General features: G+C 36.9%; 1 protein-coding gene and 1 pseudogene across 1 annotated transcript in view; both read right to left on the reverse strand.

Annotated features, from left to right (window-relative positions):
* Positions 1-13,022, reverse strand: part of ADGRL2 (adhesion G protein-coupled receptor L2) — a 693,508-nt gene that overhangs the window by 273,890 nt on the left and 406,596 nt on the right. The gene's annotated exons all lie outside the window — the stretch shown is intronic.
* The window catches only part of LOC100596719, a 112,650-nt pseudogene that overhangs the window by 80,569 nt on the left and 19,059 nt on the right, over positions 1-13,022 (reverse strand).

Genomic DNA, 13,022 nt, shown 5'->3' on the forward strand with positions numbered 1-13,022 from the left:
CATGTAATTATACAGATAAATGTATGCTGTTGCCATTTAGCAAAAAGAAAGCTTTTAAATCTGGCGGGGTGCGGTGGCTCACACCCATAATCCCAGCACTTTGGGAGGCTGAGGCAGGAGGATCACTTGTGTCTGGGAGATCAAGACCAGCCCAGGCAACATAGCAAGACCCCAGCACTATTAAAAAAAAAAAAAAGGAAATTGTTTAAATTTTATATAGTTTATTTTCTGAAAAGCTGTTATCAAATCAGTGGGAGTAGGTTTACATAATTGATAGCCCCTTAGAATCCATGAATATTTATTTATTTATGTTAATATATAAAACATATATAGTATAATATATAAAACATAAATATATGTTAATATATAAGTGAGCGTTTTTCCCCAGTTCATCAGACTCACAAGTTATCCAGTTTTGCTTTATTGATATATAGGTGTTATATAATATTTTCTTACACTACTTAAAGTGACTTATGGTTGATTTTGGTGTAGCATACTTCCATCTAATAGCTGCAATAGCCTTTTTATATTGAGTAGTACTTCCTTATGATGATATAGAAAAAAATTGTATAACTGAAACTTGTATTACTAAAATTTTGTAGTTTCATATTTAATTTTATATTTCTTTTCTCTTGCTTCTCACCCTCAGTTTTGTACCTACTGTGAACTAGTTTGATGGTCAGAAGGAACAGTTTAAAAAAATGAATAGTTGAAGAAAATATAAAGACCTCACTTGTTAACATTAAATAAAGAATGCTTTGGCCGGGCGCAGTGGCTCATGCCTGTAATCCCAGCTACTCGGGAGGCTGAGGCTGGAGAATCGCTTGAACCCGGAGGCAGAGGTTGCAGTCAGCTAAGATCACGCCATGGCACTCTAGCCTGGGTGACAGAGCAAGATTATGTCTCAAAACAAAATAAAAGAATGCTTTTAATGTCAATGCTGACCTTTTCAACTACTTTTTAAAAAATATCTGTAGTACAGCTAGAAGAATCTCCATTTTCACTCTGGCAACCTCAGCAGCAATTTGTCTGCATATGCTACCATTACATTTTCATAATAAAATATAGTAAAACAAAAATAAAAATGCCAATAAAATAGATTTGTTTCTAAAAATGGCAGGGGGTGGAATGTGGTACCTGAACATGTTTTCTAACACGGTCCACAAAATCATGTTTTCTCCCATATCACATTTTAAAAATAGACTACCAGGTAGAGGACAGCCCACTTGCAGAAAGGCTCCCTCAGGCATCAGCAGGAGATGTTCAAAAAACGCTCTGAGTCAACATGCTGACAGTGATCAGAAAAAAAGACAAATTCCACTAGCATTGGGCTGTATACAAAGACCCATCATATCCCAGACCTAGGGGATGATATATGATGCACCTGGAAAAGTGCATTCAGTTTGGATAAACTCAATTCCAGAAATATGCGGAAGATTGGAGAGAGTAAAGAGAAAAGAAAAAAAAATGATGAAGTGACTGGGGAGGTGAGGTTGGGAAGGGGGCTTGGGAGGAAAGATTAAAGCAACTGGCTAAGTAACTTAAGATTTGACATGATAACAGCCAACAAATATTTAAAAATAGCAAATACTATAAAAACAGAGAAATTACTTGGGATGGTAAAAGAACACAGAGAAAGAAGCAGGATTGAGAAACCTGATGTTCTGCCTATGTGTAGAGGAAGATTAAAAAACTGAAAAATATAGTAACTTTTGGAATATTGTCTTAAGGAGTCTGTAGGAAGCTTTAATTTATAGCCAATTTACTATTAAACACAAAGAAAGCCATGGATATTGGAAGACAATGATTGTAAGGAACGGATGGTGGCCTATATGACTAGAGATATTCTTTCTTACTTAGTAGTTCTATAAATCTATTGTAATATGAAAACTCTAATTTATGTTGAAAAAGGGTATAGTCCTTGCCATGAGGCAAGGTTTAAACCAAACTTTAAAAAAACCCGTTATTACACAGTTTGCTCTGGGATCTCTGACTAACACAGGGGAGAAAAGTGTTTTTAATCTGCAGTTTTCCAAAACCAATTCAATTAAAAATAATAAAACATCTGAAATCCTGTCCATAAGGGTTAATAACTACAGAGGTGTCCAACAGATATTCAATCACAAAAATTCAAATGCTCTTTTCATTAAGCCTCTGGTGTCTTTTTCCATAGCTAAACCAAGATAATTGTTTTGGGGCTAATTTCTGAGGCTGTTTAATAACACCTCCTGCTAGACTTCTCATGTAAACACAGCAAGAGGAAACATCCAGAGTAATAGAAAAATATTCTGTTCATTTTATAGCTCAAATTCATACTTTTCTTTACAAAAGAGATCCTGCTGTTTGAGTTTGGCAACTGCCATACCAACTGCATTGGGGAAGATTGGATTAGAAGGCAAAGCTGACTATGCAGTAAAGTCTCCACTCTCCAGCAGGATTTTTATGTAAATTCCATTACAATTCATACTTTTGTAGATAATTAAAAGGATACAAAACACTTTAAGGTTTCCAAGTCAGCAAAATAATGAACAGGACAGTCCGCAAACCACTTCACTACGTTTTTGACATGTGGTCACTCATGTAAATGGGCCTTGTGTCTGTTCTTTCACAGAGGATTTTTTTTTTGATGCTACATTCTAACAACTCATAGCTCCACAGGTTATTGCTAATGTGTCAACATGACCTACAAACAGTTCACCATACTTTTAATTTTAGTAACTGGCAGATTTTGCATTACGTTTCCTTAAGAAAATATGGACAATCTTTTCTCCCAAAATGCGGTGGCTCATGCCTGTAATCCCAGTACTTTGGGAGGCTGAGGCGGGCAGATCATGAGGTCAAGAGATCGAGACCATCCTGGCCAACATGGTGAAACCCCGTCTCTACTAAAAACACAAAAATTAGCTGGGCATGGTGGCGCGTGCCTGTAGTCCCAGCTACTCAGAAGGCTGAGGCAGGAGAATCACTTGAACCCAGGAGGCGGAGGTTGGAGTGAGCCGAGATGGCACCACTGCACTCCAGCTTTGCCACACAGTGAGACACACATACCTTATAGACTAATGGCAGTGCCAGAGAGGTATGCTTTTATAATTAACCAACCACAAAATTAAAACTATATAGATTGATCTATAATTATTATTTTATGTAATTTGTGATGACATGTAAAGGTAAAAGTATGTTTTCAAAAGACTAGCCTCTAGAGACAATATGTTTTTAGGTTTCCAAATGGATCTTTCTTAGCAATAGTCAATGACTATAACAGAAACAGTCAAGAAAATATTCTGTAGCACAATGTAAAAAATGTACTATTTTCCTTCTGCTATTGTCATTTTAGTTCCATATATTGTCTTGTGCTGGAAGGTGAAATTCCCATTAGTGTCAATGGGGAATCCAGGCATGGAGTAAAGGAAACCCAAGACTTAGGCAACAGTGACACAATTCTCCAAGTGAAGCAAGAATGTGAACAAAGTATGCATTTGAAATATAAAATATTCTGGTGATCCATGATCCCATTAGTGGAGTTGAAGGTTTCAGGGATGTATGCTCATCTTTATTCTGGGATGACTAACACACATGTAATATTCCCTTTGGTATATTTAATAATTTCACTCAAAATAGGAAGACTATTGACATTGCACTTCATTGCCAAATCAAACAAGATTAGTCATATGAACTGTGTCTCACTGATAGATGAATTTTGATGGTGAAAAGTCAAAACATGATGATGCATAGCCTTTGACTTGTAGTTGGCCTTTTGGGAGCCATGCTGTGCCTCTTTCCAAAGGAGAGAAGCCCAGACTGGGTTCCTGTGGACTTACCCAGAGAATCATATATATAACTGGCTCATGACTCTTACACTCTAGAATGCTTCATTCTCAGGGAGCTCTCAAGTGCATTTAAATGTTCCAGAAGCAGACATTCCCAAGCCTTTGCTTTGGGAAGTCCTGATAATTTAGAGAAACAGCCAGAAGAGAAAATGGAGACAACATGACCAACCGATGCTAAATAGAGGCAAAAGGCTCGTGTATGCTAATAACAAGATTTCATCCTTAACGCAGGATTTTAGTGATTGTTCTACATGCAGTATCCCATATAAGCCTCATGACAATCCTATGAAGTAAGTCTGTTATTATTCCCATTTTTGGATGAGAAGACTGAGGATCAAAAACTAAATAGCACTTTATTTCTTTGAAGATCAAATGCTATATAGTGGAGTTGCATTTGAGCCCATGTCCAGATTTCTTAACCACTTTAAATATGACTTTAATCTTCCTTATTACAACAACACACACACACACAAAATGTAATTTACCTTCTCTCCATACTTTTCAGAATATATATTGATTTTTGCTTTACCGTTTAATGCTCCTTTTGGTGGTTTCAAACCTGGATTAATCTAGTTCTTAGATACTGATTTTGTTGTTGATGGTGGTGGTGGGCTGTAGCTCTTTTATGCAACCCTGACGAATCACAGGTGGTTGCACTGCTTTAATTTCCTTTTAAGAGACTTTTCTCCGAAAGTGCCAGCCACACAGGGAAGAGGAGGTAGAGATTACTCAGTTTGTTGTTGGTCTATAAGGTTATGACTGTAATAAAATGTAATTTCTGAGAAGAAAATTATATTTTTAATGACAACAGCAATACTCAGTGAAAGAACACAAACTCGTGCAGGCCCTGTACTAGATGCTTTGGGTATAAGAACTCATTCACTACTCAGAATAACACCGGGGAGTAAGTATTATTGTAACCATTTTACAGATGACAAAATAGAGCTCAAGTAATCTAAGGAAGCTGCTTAAGGTCATGCAAAGTCTATAGCAGAACTGATCAAGCACACATCTCTCTGCCTGCAGGGACTTTGCTTTTTCCTTTACCACACTGCCTGCCATATCCAGAAATATGAACTGTTCAAGCTACTTTCTTTAAGGCTAGAAATAAACTTTTAAGATTTGACAGACTGTGTTAGAGACCAAGTGAAGGTCATTAGTATAAAAATATAATAGTAAAATGCCTTTCTTTCTTCTCTATCACTTGAGTCTTTCTTCTCTCTGCCCTTGCCCCATTTTCATATGAAATGATATCATATATTTCAGTACCTTGAGCAATTACGATGCTGTGGGGCTTTGAAGAGGCAAACCATCCCTAACTTTAGCATTGCCAAGCTTAAAGATGCCCGTGGGAACAGAACATCTTGCCTTTCTTGATCTGGTTGGCCTCAAAACCTCAGCTATTAATTATAATCCAGGTACTGTACAGGGGACCTAAGAACTCTACTTCCTTTGACTTCTGTTCCTCATTAGGTTCTGTGACCTTGGTCTCATGAAGAGACAATGGAAAAAAAGCAGGGGCATAAGAGATATTTCCCCCTCAGCACTTGGCCATTTGACATGTATGCAGAGCTATATTTGTCTCTGTCTCATCCTTTTGAAGGTAAGCTTGTGGGGAGTACCAGGCATGTCATGTCGCATTAAGTGCTCAGCACACTCTTACTCCACGCTTAACATAATAGCTCTCATATTCATTCATGAGAAAAGCCTCCTTTTCTTATGTCCAGCCAACTGAAAAGATTCATAAGGATGATTTTAAAAGGTTGAAGGGCAACTTTAAGCACAAGAATTTACAAGATGCACATACACACTAACAGAAAAATCTCACAGTGGTAAATTATACTATTTGAGCTGGTGCTTCTTCTCCTGTTTAGACCTAATGTCTGCATGAAATGTTTGTTCAAAGCTGGTACATATTGTTTTACTCAAGAATATATATATATAATATATATATATATATATATATGTCTCTTTAGAATTAAAAAAAGGAAAAAAGAAAAACCCATCTGTTTGTGAACAAATGTGGCTTTTTCTTCTGTACATTTGAGTGGCCTGTTTGGTTGAAAGCTTACAGTACCTATTTTACACAAAAAAAAAATTTACTAAATTAGCTTCCTCTAGAAAATAAATCTGGATATGATCAGGAGCAGCCAAAGCAAGAAGCAGTAAAATCCAAAAATAATGTCACAAACAGCTTAAGTCACTTAACTTTATGTAAATCTACCGAGGAGTAAAAAAGAAAAAAATGGAGCAGAAAAAATGTCTGAACAAAGCAGGTTAAAAACTGGGAGGAGAGACCTCTTGCATCAAAGAAAAAGAAACAAAAGAAATTATAAGCTATTCTTCTTTTACTGGAAAGAAATTAAGGACTTACACCTATGATACATTGAGTAGAAGCAACTACAAAAGAAAAGAAAACAAAAAAAACATGCCTAAACCTGTACTTGAATCAAGGTGGAGTGACTACCTGCCACAATTACATAAAACTGTCTCAAGTTATTGTTACAGGATTATTTCTGAAATAGGAAATATTCAAGTATGTAGCACACTTCTCAAAATTCTCTCCCCTTGATCAGTAAGTTATAATATTTCAGCACATAGTAAGTGCCACATTCATTAATTTCTAATACTGAATTAGGGTTTTCTAAATCTTCTTTATCCCCTTTAGAGTGTTGTGCCTGACTTCTATTATACTGTGTATAAAAATGCATCAAAAAGATGCATGTTTTTTACTCTATAAATTGCTAGGTAAAAATTATTTCTTGAGTATTAAGCATACATATATGCCTTCTCCCTGCCCTGCCCCATACTATAAAAGATTGCTTGAGGTGAAATGATTAGTCAATATTTTAAAAGAAATACCTTGATGCATATATTTTTAAGAAGTTTGATACCACTCATCCTCTATCTTTGCCTAATAGTAAAGTAACTATTTATTCCTTATTTTCTGAGGCAATCTTAATTTATGTCTCTTGCTCTGGCACAGTTATTAATAGTATCTGCTTTTACTTTCAAAAGTATCCAAATTTAAATGATAAATTATATAGGTATCTGATATGGTTTGGCTGTGTCCCCACCCAAATCTCATCTTGAATTGTAGCTCCCATAATCCCCACATGTCATGGGAGGGACCTGGTAGGAGGTAATGGAATCATCGGAGGAGGATTATCCCATGCTGTTCTGGTGATAGTGAATAAGTCTCATGAGATCTGATGGTTTTATAAAGGGCAGTTCCCCTGCACACGCCCTCTTGCCTGCTGCCATGTAAGAAATGCTTTTTCTCCTCCTTTACCTTCTGCCATGATTGTGAGGCCTCCCCAGCCATGTGGAACGGTGAGACCATTAAACCTTTTTTTCTTTGTAAATTACCCAGTCTCTGGTATGTCTTTATTAACAGTGTGAGAACAGATTAATACAGTATCTCTACCTAGTATCAAGGCAGCATGGCATGGAATGATCTAGGGCTTTTGAGACAAGCCCCTCAGGGTCTTTGAGTATTTCCATCATTTACTTACTGTATAAAGTTGGGCGATTACTTATCCACTCTGAGACCAATTTTTCGTCAGCAGCATATGGATAATAATAGCTCACAGACTTGTTGAGATAACACAAATGCATAGTATTATGTCTGGGTACATACACAAATGGGGACAATAAGATCAACTTACAAGATTGGTGTGCAGTTTACTTAAGATGATGAAGTTATGCATAGTGCTCAGCACATGGTAGATACTCAAAAAATATCATTTTCATCACACTCATTCTCATCATCATCACTATCATTGGCCATTAGTGGCTGTTTGTAAATATTAGAGTTAATCGTTTCTTCCCTTCTAACCTTACCTCTCTGGTACATGCTGATGTCACATCTGTGAAACATGCTTAGAAATGTGTATTATACCCACAACAATCAGGAATTAGGAGCAATTTTAGACTGCTTTGCATACTAACTGAACAGCATTTGGTCTAGTTACTGGGCAAAACACATTGGTTTGTCTGACGTAAAAATGCATGTCTCAGAGTGTATCTCAAAAGTTCCCTCAATGCAGAGGACTATGAACTCTGACTCTTGGATGCTCTAGGAAGATCCTAGGTCCTTCCCTCTCAAGATGGAATGCTTTGGAAGTCTCCATCTTCAAATGATTTTCATTCCATTTCATTACATATCTGGGTGTTTTAATTTAAAAAATATTACAAGAATCCTCTATCAAGCCGGGCATGGTGGCTCACACCTGTAATCCCAGCACTTTGGGAGGCCAAGATGGGCAGATCACCTGAGGTCAGGAGTTTGAGACCAGCCTGGCCAACGTGGTGAAACGCTGTCTCTATTTACAAAAAATTAGCTGGGCGTGGTGGTGCATGCCTGCAGTCCAGCTACACTGGAGGCTGAGGCAGGAGAATCACTTGAACCCGGGAGGTGGAGGCTGCAGTGAGCTGAGATCATGCCACTGCACTCCGGCCTGGGCAGCAGAGTGAAACTCTGTCTCAAATAAATAAATAAATAAATAAAAATAAAAAATCCACTATCCAGGTGAACTGGTGCTCCAGCATGACAGGCAGTGTGTTTTCTGAGGCTTATCTTACACCTGCTATAACTCTGCCTGTTCCCAGTTATATATATCCCAGTTTGAGAAAGAACCGGGATTTCCCAGTTAGACACAGCCGGCTTAGAAGCCAGTTCTGCACACTGTGTGCTTTTGTAACTTTTGGCGTATTACTTAACGTCTCTGATCCTCAGTCTCTTGGTCTTAAATATGAGGATATTATGATACCCATTAAATTGTTTGGTAATTAAATGTAATCATATCTGTAAGGTCACCAAGTCATATGTTAGGAATTCAATCCATGTCAATAATTTCACCTTTTTTCAGTGTTAGTTAAAATAGTTGAATGACATCATGTCAGGTCACACTGACGAAGACCGATTTGAATTTATTTCTATTGGGACACAGAGCCCAAAAGTACTTGAAAGATGACATCTGGCTTACCACATACGAATGTCTATGCGATACAACATGGAATCTCATGCAACTATCCAGGTCCTTCCTTCCAAATTCCCATAGTAACTCAACCTTTAGTGGTAATTGTTTATTAATGGCCTTACTTGACTGGGCATATTTTTTTTTAATCCAGTTGCCATATAGAAACCACATGGTTGAGATGTCTTTGGACTGTAGAAAGCATTGGTGAAATGAAAACAGAAATCATATTCCCAGGCACAGGATTCGATTAGCCAAAGACTTCCTTCTTTACTTGGCTGACACTTGGGTGTCCTTCAGGATCACACTCAGATATATTTTCCTTTAGAGTGCTCTGAAAATATTTTTTTGCTTTCCTCTATCACTGTACTTATTACAAACCACTGAAAATTCATGTTCATTAATCTGTCTTCTCCCTTAACCTTTGAATCTCTAGAGTAGGCTCCCAAAGTGAAGTCAGCAGATCCTCTGGGGTCCCTGGACCCTTTCAGGAGGATTTATAAAGTGAAATCTATTTTCAAAATCGTATTAAGACATTATTTGCCTTTTTCACTCTGTTGACATTTGCAATGATGATAGAAAGCACTGGTGTATAAAACTGCTAACATCTTAGCATAAATTAAAACTGTGGCACCAAACCATATGTAGCACTATAGTCATATTCTTAACCACCTCACACTTGCAATAAAACAAAAACAACACAAAACAAACAACAAACAAATACCAATTTTAAGGATGTCTTTTTAAAAACAATCATTGTTAATTTTATGAAATCTAAATCTCTGAATATACATCTTTAATATTCTATATGACAAAATGGATGCATGCAAAAAGCACTTTCGCAGACTACTGAAGTCTGACCGTCTTGAGGAAAAGCACTTATGACATAAATGTTTGAGTTGTAACCTGACATAGCTGCTCTCTTCATGAAATACCATTTTTACTTTAAAAAGCAACTGACAGACAAACGATGGTTATTCAGATTTAGGTGCTGTGCAGATATTTTTTAAACAATGAATGAAAGCAAGCCAAATCACTTCAAGGAAATAATCAGTAGTACTTATTGCCAATGATAAAATTCAAACATGCAGACAAGAATTGTAACCTGAAGAACAATTTATATCTGTCACTGTGAACTTGACAGCTTCGTAATATGTAAAGACTTTTCTGATAAGCTTGGTGGTGATATTAACAGTGGTGATTCCTTTTAAAATGTTTTATGAAATATGCTGACATATGGGAAATCTACATAACTCAGTGAAACAATACTTTCCAAATGACCAAGGCATGACGTTACAAAATCATGCATGTAGTATATTAGCTAAAGATCTATTCAAAATATAAGATTAACCAATGTGTTTTAATGCAGCAGATTTTTAAATGTTCATTGATACGGTTTCAGATTCCACCTTGCAACTAACCTTTAATAAACTATCTGTCAAAGTTTTATTCAGTATCAAAGAAGAATAGCCCATTTATCTGAGAAGGCTAGTAAAATATTCTTCCTTTTCTTTGCATCTAGTATCTGTGCAAGGCTGATTTTCTTCATAAATATTGAATTAACGATTAAATATTTAAAAATTTCTCATTTTAATTTCTAATGTGGTAAATATTGAGAGATATAACTCACAAAAAATAAAAGTTCTTGTTTTTTTTTTTTTATTTTTTGAGCAGAGTCTCTCTCTGTCACCCAGGCTGGAGTGCAGTGGTGTGATCTCAGCTCACTACAACCTCCACCTGCCAGATTCAAGTGATTCTCATGCCTCAGCCTCCCGAGTAGCTGGGACTACAGGTGTGCACCAGCACACCTAGCTAATTTTTTGTATTTTTAGTAGAGATGAGGTTTCACCACGTTGGCCAGGCTGGTCTCAAACTCCTGGCCTCAAGTGATCTGCCCGCCTCCCAAAGTGCTGGGATTATAGGCATGAGCCACCATGCCTGACAAGAGTTCTTAGAATCCTCAATAATTTTTGAGAGTAGAAATGGGTTCTTAGCTTAAAAAGTTTGAGAAACACTGCTATAGAAAGCAGCACTGTTCTCTTTCTGTCCAGAGTACTTGAGACTCGTGAAGTGCTTCATATGGGTTTATTTAACAGATGGATGAGTGATGAGTAAGTGAATATTGCCTATAATGCCAGAAGAATCTGACACGTTAGAAAATATCTTGATATGCAATATGTGATGAATCAATTAAATTGCAATTTAATATTTCCCCCTAGCTTTGTTTCTTGCCTGGTAACGCCTATTTCCAAAACAGGTAAGGAGACACACCACAGGTGATTAGTTGTTCAGCCATTATTAATCAACTAATTAAATCAAGTTGAGCTGGTGAGGGGGACGGGGAACCAGTTATTTCTCTATAAGTCCCTTCTCTGATAGCCAAACAATTGACTTTACTTCTTTCATTATCGGTGTATACATTTTACAAGAATTTGTTTGGAATAGGATAGTTTTTAACATGTTTTGAAAATTTTTTTAAAGCTTGGTTGGCCATGTTTTAATATTGTTTTATAATGATATTTTAAGGCATATTTAGTACCCACCTCAAAATTTCAAATGCCTCTTAATAGTGTGGAGAAGAGAGACTGATGGGCAGAAAAACTGAGAACTAAGGAGACAGTGAGTAGGGAAATAAGTGTCAGCTAGATCAACCCGTAGCCTAAGGACTCACAGAAACAAGAATAAAGTTTAAATTAAAAATAATAATAAACTCCAAACACTAAGGTTTTTTTTGTTTTTTTGTGTGTGTTTACTTTTTTTTTTTTTTTTGAGACGGAGTCTCGCTGTCGCCCAGGCTGGAGTGCAGTGGCGCGATCTCGGCTCACTGCAAGCTCCGCCTCTCGGGTTCACACCATTCTCCTGCCTCAGCCTCTCCGAGTAGCTGGGACTACAGGCGCCCGCCACCACGCCCGGCTAATTTTTTTGTATTTTTAGTAGAGACGGGGTTTCACCGTGGTCTCGATCTCCTGACCTCGTGATCCGCCCGCCTCGGCCTCCCAAAGTGCTGGGATTACAAGCGTGAGCCACCGCGCCCGGCCGTGTTTACTTTTTATACTACTATTCTGATTCCTTCAAGCCAAAGTCATCTCTTTTGAAAGAGAAAATATCTTCTTGATAACTCTGTACATGGGAAACAGCAGAAGCAATTTGGAATCCATGGTACATTTTTTCAGTCTCACTGAATAGAGGAGATAGTCTCTTGCAGGAAAGGAGCACCATTGAGTTGGCTAATGTAGTTAACATACTATACCCAAGAGCTAAAGCTCTCTAATTATTCCATAAAGCCTATTTTATCCATTGTAAAATGGATCTTGTCTCCCATTAGGTTGATGCAAAAGTAATTGCGGCTTTTGCAGTACTTTAACGGCAAATACTGCAATTAATTTTGTACCACCCTAATGACTTCTCTGAAATAAGGATAACTTGTTCAATCAGTAGTATATCATAGTTTCATTGGCAGAGTTTTAGTGTTTCTTTTTAGAATATAAAATAAGGGTACATCTTACCATTGATAGCATCTTAGATTCAATGAAATATAGTAACCTAGGAAGAAAATGTTTGATTCTATAGTTATATGGTGAGACCATATTCAGAAGTGTGGTCTCTAATACTTTGTCTGTTTTCCTTTCCTGTCTCTTTGGAAAATAATGGACTCATCTAATGAGCAAGTAAGTTGACGTGTTTCAAGGCAATAAGCGAGTTTGAATGGCACTGTTTGATCCCTAAGAACTTTAGAGTTTGGTAGAAAGCTTATACAAGCCCAAAGCAAAAAATAAAGGAAACTGTTTAGCTGAAGTATATAAATAAAATGTGATCACATAACAGAGATTTCTATAGAAGGAGTCCATCCTAATTTTTATGCTTCAAAATATTAAACATTTCCTCAGCTTACAATTTAGGATATATATATATATGTGTATATATACGTAAATTTTAATGCAAACAATAGTATATGTAATTACTCTTTGCATTACCCTTCTCTTCTGAAGTGCCAAGGAAAATGTGTGCAAAAACATTTATGCCTACATCATTATCTGTGCATTGGCTAAACAATCAAAAGTACTTCTGCAGATGCATGTATGAAAATTAAGAGCATTCCCACTTCCTCATTCAGTCAAGACAGTCATGCTGTTCTGGCAACAGAGACGCATAATGGAAACAATATTGCTTTAAATAATCAAAATACACAAAGGCACATTTTTCTGAGTGATTGGAA

This window comes from Nomascus leucogenys, chromosome 12 (assembly GCF_006542625.1).
Source record: "Nomascus leucogenys isolate Asia chromosome 12, Asia_NLE_v1, whole genome shotgun sequence".
NCBI lineage: Eukaryota > Metazoa > Chordata > Mammalia > Primates > Hylobatidae > Nomascus > Nomascus leucogenys.